The 6507-nt window shown below is 37.7% G+C and overlaps 1 long non-coding RNA gene across 1 annotated transcript; it reads left to right on the forward strand.

Moving 5' to 3' along the window:
• Positions 1-131: 131 nt before the first annotated feature.
• Positions 132-5221, forward strand: LOC103458292 (uncharacterized). The gene is made up of 2 exons (XR_532562.2): positions 132-429; positions 1147-5221. It is a non-coding gene; the product is annotated as an uncharacterized LOC103458292 (long non-coding RNA).
• The last annotated feature ends 1286 nt before the right edge of the window (positions 5222-6507 follow it).

The raw sequence follows: 6507 nt of genomic DNA on the forward strand, positions 1-6507 counted from the left end.
AACGTTGCAGTGATTATAAACAACCTCTAATCCTAATTAAGATAAAGGACGAGAGAAAAAGGTGTGTTTCCGGGGCGGGGTTTAGCTGTGACTGACAACCCTTCCGTCCAATCGTCGCACTCTTTCTTTTTTTTGTGCTCGTACTAGCAGAGCAAAAATGGCGTAGGAGCGGAGGGTGAAGGAAGGAGAGGACCTTCTTCTCTCCCCCCTCGCCGTGTCCAGGAGAGGAGAGAAGGGGGTCCGCAACTTTGAAGTTTTCCTACAAAATTGTCGAGTCGTCTTATGAGAATAAAGCTGGCAGTCCTGCAGGTGAGGAGGACTCTTAATGTGTCACCGCAGAGGAAGGATCTCCCCGGCTTTTGTTTACCATTGTGTGCGGCAGCAGCTCGGAGGAACAGAGGAAATATTTCTACATCATTTCACACTGAGGTCAGTGCTTCAGTCAACAATTCCTTGAAAGATATTTTTTTTCTTCCGCGAAATTAATTTATCCAGTTCTAAGTGTTGCATCTGTTATATTATTCAGCTGATTAGTTAAGGTTTTAGCCACTTAGTATTTGCGTGTTAATTTACATTTTAAAATTAGCTCAATTTACTTGATCATATTGCGTTTATACAGTGGCGGTTACAGCATTAATGCCGCCCTGGGCATCATATATTTGTATATGTAAGTATATGTTACCACAATATTATCAGAATAATGCTTAAAGAACTTATCATAAATACAGAATGATACCTTATACATTTAGAATGATAAACAAATTAGAAAATTATTTTATTATAAATTAATTATAATAATTATTGTAATTATTATTTTGGTCCGGGAATACCTGAAATCCGTGAATATTTGGGACTCACACCATATTTAGGTTAATATCCATTAATGCACACATTGGAAATATTCGTACCACTACCACAGAAGCTAAAATCCAATCAACACCAAGAAAAATGAATGGACGCGCTTGGATTGGCTGATTTGCCAGCCAATGACGTGTCAAATAGCATTGTGCTCTTTCAAAAAAATGTTTTTGATATAAACTACAAAAATTCTGCAAATGGGTGGATTTTGTGCAAATAATTTAATAACTGGGAGATTTTAAGATGTTAGTTTAATACCGCGTTTTCCAATTAAACCGATGTTTACAGGCAGAGAGACGGAGCCGATCCCGGGAGAAGACCCAGAACCTCCACTTCTGCCGAGCCCAAGAGAACTGTAGCTAAGCTAACCTTCTTTTGGGTTGCTTTCTGGAACAATGGATATCGCTCTCTCTTCCACAGCATTCCCATTTGTCCTGACCTCTTTCTGCAGACTAGTCATCAGCGAGGACCGCTCGCAACATTTCAGATTTACAAAGTTTTAAAGCCGTCCAACCTTGGAGATGAAAACTATGACATAAAACCTGGTGTAACGACACCTGTTTAATTTGTTTAAAGAAACGGGTGAAATCCGGGTGACGCTTATGAAAACGGAGTTGCTTTTCAACCGCACAAGAGGTTTGATAATGAGCAAACTGTTTGTTTTTTTTCTCCGAAGAAAGTAAAGACACAACATACTGTAGCAAAGATCAAACGCCTGTGATACAAATTAAGATTCGTTGATTCATTTTCCTTTCTTTTCAACTACCTCATTGTCACAGTAAGTCCAACGGGATTGAGAGGAGCGTTTTCTGAACAAAGCATGGCGTTACGGAGCACCACAGCATTCATCTTTGTCTGTCCATCAATGTTTCAGTATTGACATCAGGTAGTTGGCAGGAGAACAGAAGGTAAATATGCTGTTGCTTATATTCAGCATTAGTTTTGTTAGTTAGGAGGATTYCTTAAACGTCTTGCCTAGGCATGAACTGGTATGTTTTTATAGATGGCACAGTATTGCTACAAAAATCTGAAACCAAAATGGATATTTAGGAGACAACTGCTTTTATTTTACCAAAAATATTTAGGTMGCTGACAATATACAGCTAAATTTGGACTCCTAATAAGCATTGGGAAAAGCCCCTGTCAGATTACAGTGTGCAGCAACGTGTGGGGGAGGGGCGTGGCTAGAAATCTCTGTTTAGAGCTCTTTTTCTGGCATCTCGTTAAAAGCATTTTAGTGTTTTTTTTGTGTGTTTTTTTTAAATTCAGTCTTTAAAATGTTCATACTAGGGATGCACGATATATCGGCGCCAACATCAGTATCAGCCGATATTAGTAATTTTTTAACATCTAGGTATCGGTCTGATAAATAAAACTGGGTGGATGTTAACAACCGAAATTTATTTCCATCTTGTTGCCGTTTTTCTGGTGAGGGAGGAGATTGGTCATGTGATRGTGACACMGCACAGGATTGTGGGAAGTTTAACCGAAGCAGAGAATGAGCGAAGTTGGCGGTAAATATCAGTTAWYTGCCAAAATGGTAGTATTAAGATCGGGTATTGGTATCAACCCAAAAGTTCACATCGGTGCATCCCTGCTTAGTACCTTGATGCYAATATCCGGCTCATGCCTAGCCGTGTCTGCGTAGCATCAAGAGTTTACATCTCACACTTCCTGCAGCTTATAAATGGTTTCCCCTTTTTGTTTTATTTTTTATTTTTTCTTGCCATATACATGTATAGGGAAAACAACAAGAACAACAACAACAGAATTACACTTTACCGGGATCTGTGCAATATTTGATCTTAACTGTCATGTTGTTGACCAAACTGTATATTGTATAAAACAAGTGACAAGTTGTTTGAAAGCAACAAAATCACCAATGTCTTCCATTAAGATATGTATAGACTCATGTGCGTTAGCTTATTTAGCGGGACTGTGGTGCCAAAAAACATCATAGTAGCCATGCATGACCAGTAGTAATGCTTGCTTCATCAAGAGTATCGATTTGTAGGCCGAGCTGAAGCTCAAATCTGTGGAGTCCATTTCGGTAAAAACTAGGGAGCATTAGCCTCATATACTTTAAAAAAAACTTCTARGTAMGTCAAATTTAGATACCGCTCTAACCTAAAATCTAGTGCTTGAGCTCTGTTTTAAGGCATGTATATGCTAGTAGGAAATATATAGCATGACACAGTTGGGATACACCGTTACAAAGAGGTGCACCAATTATGGCTTTTGTATGTCTTTGACCTGCCAACATCAATTTCAATCTTTTATGACTTCTCTTGACCTGTAACATGAGAWAATATAACAGCATTCAAAATATTTTATTTCTAGCCTTCCTGTCATGATTGGAGATTGATTGCGTGTAGTAAGAGCCGTGGCAGTGTCACATTGTCTGTGAAAGAGGAGTCGCTGTAGAATAGGGTTTGCAAGTATTTTAAAGTGAAGTTTAAGGATTTTAGCTCTTACCATTGTTAGAACAGCTAGCATTACAGAAACAGCATTAATTGTATGTATTACTCACAGAGAGCGTAGATTCATACGTCAGCTCTTAAGGCTTAAAGCTCAAAAGGATAAGATAGCAACGTTGCTCTACTCTGTTCAGCATTCCTGTTTTCCGCTGAAGTCTGGCTCTCTCTTGCCGGACTGCAGCCGTTGAGAGAGCTGTAMACTATGAATGAGTCACAGACTACGGCTGCATTTCCATGAACCATATAATTGCGCAATTTGACATTTTGAAAATAAATTTGCTTAATGGAAACACGGCACTTTTGAGAAAGCTCTCGTTTTTCGATAAAAAGCTGTGTTTCTAGGATGAGGCAGTGTTTTGGCCGTAGAAAAATTGGTTTATTTCGCAAAACTGCGATTRAAATACTTTCTTCAAATCACCCAAGTCATGTGATGATCACCAACCGGATGAACAAACTTATTCACATGTGATATTAATTGCATGTCATATTTAATGTAAACTTTTTTTTTATTCATTAGCATAATAGCAACAAAATTCTGCGCACATTTGGAATGGAAACGMAGCTTATGGTGAATTYGCTGACTGGAAAGTTTGGATTTTCCAAAAGTGGATCTCTTGGTGCACCTCTACACGTATTAATGTTTGTTTTGTTTTTTAAACCACATTGTAATCTGTAAAGTTTAASATAAGAACCAAAAARATTTATTCGAGAACCTAGTCTCAAATGGGACAATCTTTACATAAATGATTTAGGAGGAGGACCTTAAATCCCTAACTCKGCATCTTGGATAGGTGATGCTGTTACAATCCTCATCGTGAAATTGTACAAGTGACCTCATAGTTTTGGGATTCAGAGCGTTCTATTTTAATCCACATAATTGTATTTAATTAGATTTTTTAGAAGCAATAACCTGAAATAATGCATGAATATAGCTCCAAGAGTTGGTGTTAAAAGGACTGTGTTAACATCTCATTGAAAATCCCCCCTTTCCCTTGCTATGTCTTTGAACTAGCAACATGTTAGCCACTCATTTCCTTTTACTGTATCTTTATTTTTTAGCCTCATTTAGTTTTAGTCGTTATTGAAAATGAAAAAGGCTTTAAATTTGAACTCTTGTAGCATCCACGAAGACCCTCTCCTCGTCTGCGAGTTGCAGACTTAAGAATAAACGCGGCAGCAAAAAGAACTAGCCGAACGACGCTAGCGTGAAAAGCACTTTCCAYGTATCACCTTGCACCGCCCATCGTCACCGTCACGTCTTGAATGCTGTGTTCAGGCAACCMTGTAATGTTCTTTCTGGTGATTTATAATCCCAATTTATGAGCAAGTAGACGTCCAGGTGATATGAATTTGTGGGTTTTAAAAAAATATGCATGATTTAGCAGAATAACGAATGAATTGTATTGCATGCAATAACCTAACCTTGTAATGTGAATGAGTGTAAGTATAGAGGGAGTGGTGGGGGGGGTGGGGTACTATGATTTTCCAATCCAACTGAAGGTAACGCCGACGGTTTTATCGATTAGCTGCGATATATATACATATAATATAGGGGGAAAAACAGCACTAAAAGAAGGAATTGGTCAGTTTCTGTGTTTTTTCCTGTGTCACATGCCATCTGGCAGTACCACTACAGTGCAGCTCTGCAATTCTTGTTCCCATGAGGAAAACGTAGCAACAAAAGCTTTGGCGAGATTCCTGAAATTACTTTGTTGCTCAACTTTTCCACTGAGATGGTGGGCTGTATAGGAACTATGCACTCCAGAGGGAGGAAACGGGCATGCCTAATATGTGTGAGCCTCTTGTCTGGTTTTGTAATAAATGAATAAAAATAAATCTGTATCAGAAAATTTTAAGCAATAAACAGCAGCATGGTGCCAATTGAATTGTGTTGTTTCCTTTTTGCTTTGARATTGAGCAGCAAAACATATTTGAGACACTGAGTTAAAGCCAAAAAGTACTCCAAGTCTTATTTTTTTAATTTAATTATCTCAAAGATTTTTTATTTAGTCAATCAGATTCATAAACTAAAGCTGGACCTTTGCATCCATATTTAATGCTAACATTTACTTTGCGACGCAGTAGACTTTATTCAAACTTWGTGAAAATTCCTCTTGCAGACCTCTCAGGATGGTGCAAATTCCTGGCACCCATCTCCAGCTCATTCCACATTTTTTACTGACCAAATTAAAGTACATTTTAATTTTCAAATAGTCTATGCWCTCAAAAACGTTTAGCATTCATCAYCCGTCTAGGTTTTAAAAGGGCAGATAGATWTTGTGTAATAGTTACTATGGGGACACGAGGCCACTTTTTGCTGCTGTTCTCCAACAGTGAGTATATTTTGAAACCGAAGTTTAAAATGTTTGTTACATTTACAGTAAAGGGATTGGTGGAGATGTATATATTCTTTATTAATTTCCTAGGTTGAAACAAATGGGAAAGCATCACTTGACCAATGCCTGAGATGCCGTTTCTCTTACAAAGGTCCCGGCAAACTTCTGAAAATATTTTTTTCCCTTTCTTTTCACGTGTTGTTTCACTTTTGCTGTATTTAAATTAAGGTTGGACTTTTTTATGCCCTTACGTTGAGATTATGTGTTTGAAATAAAAAATAATAATTTTGGGAAGTTTCAAAAGTATTACTACTAGCTATGCAATATTTAAAAAAGAAATGATATCAAATTCATTCATTGTAAAAAATAAAAAGTACAAATAAGTGTAGCAGAACTTGTGTGAAAAATTWGTTAAAAAAAAAGATCAGTTTAATACAAAGAAAGGTACATTATCAGCTTTAAAAGAACACAGAACATGTACAGCCTTACAGCATCCAGAATGATTTTAAACAAAAAAAAGCTAAATGCTACAGCATCAATGACAGAACCAGTCCACACACACATACAGCACAAACTCCAAACATCTTAYGAACACCACTTCTTGCTTTGACTGCTGATGTTCATGCTCATGTCAGCCAGGTGGCTGCAGGTGTGTGCCATCAGATCCAGCTGTTGTTCACACTCCTGCCTTGCCTGCAAAGAAAAGGACAAAACTGCTGGTGGTTTTTACCAAACATGAAGCAGTGTCTCATTTAAAATCATACCTTCACTTAACATTTGAAGTGTAATTCRTAGGCTGCATTTTCGTCACCTTTTGTCAGGTGAAATGAGCTTGT

This window comes from Poecilia reticulata, linkage group LG22, assembly GCF_000633615.1.
Source record: "Poecilia reticulata strain Guanapo linkage group LG22, Guppy_female_1.0+MT, whole genome shotgun sequence".
Lineage (NCBI taxonomy): Eukaryota > Metazoa > Chordata > Actinopteri > Cyprinodontiformes > Poeciliidae > Poecilia > Poecilia reticulata.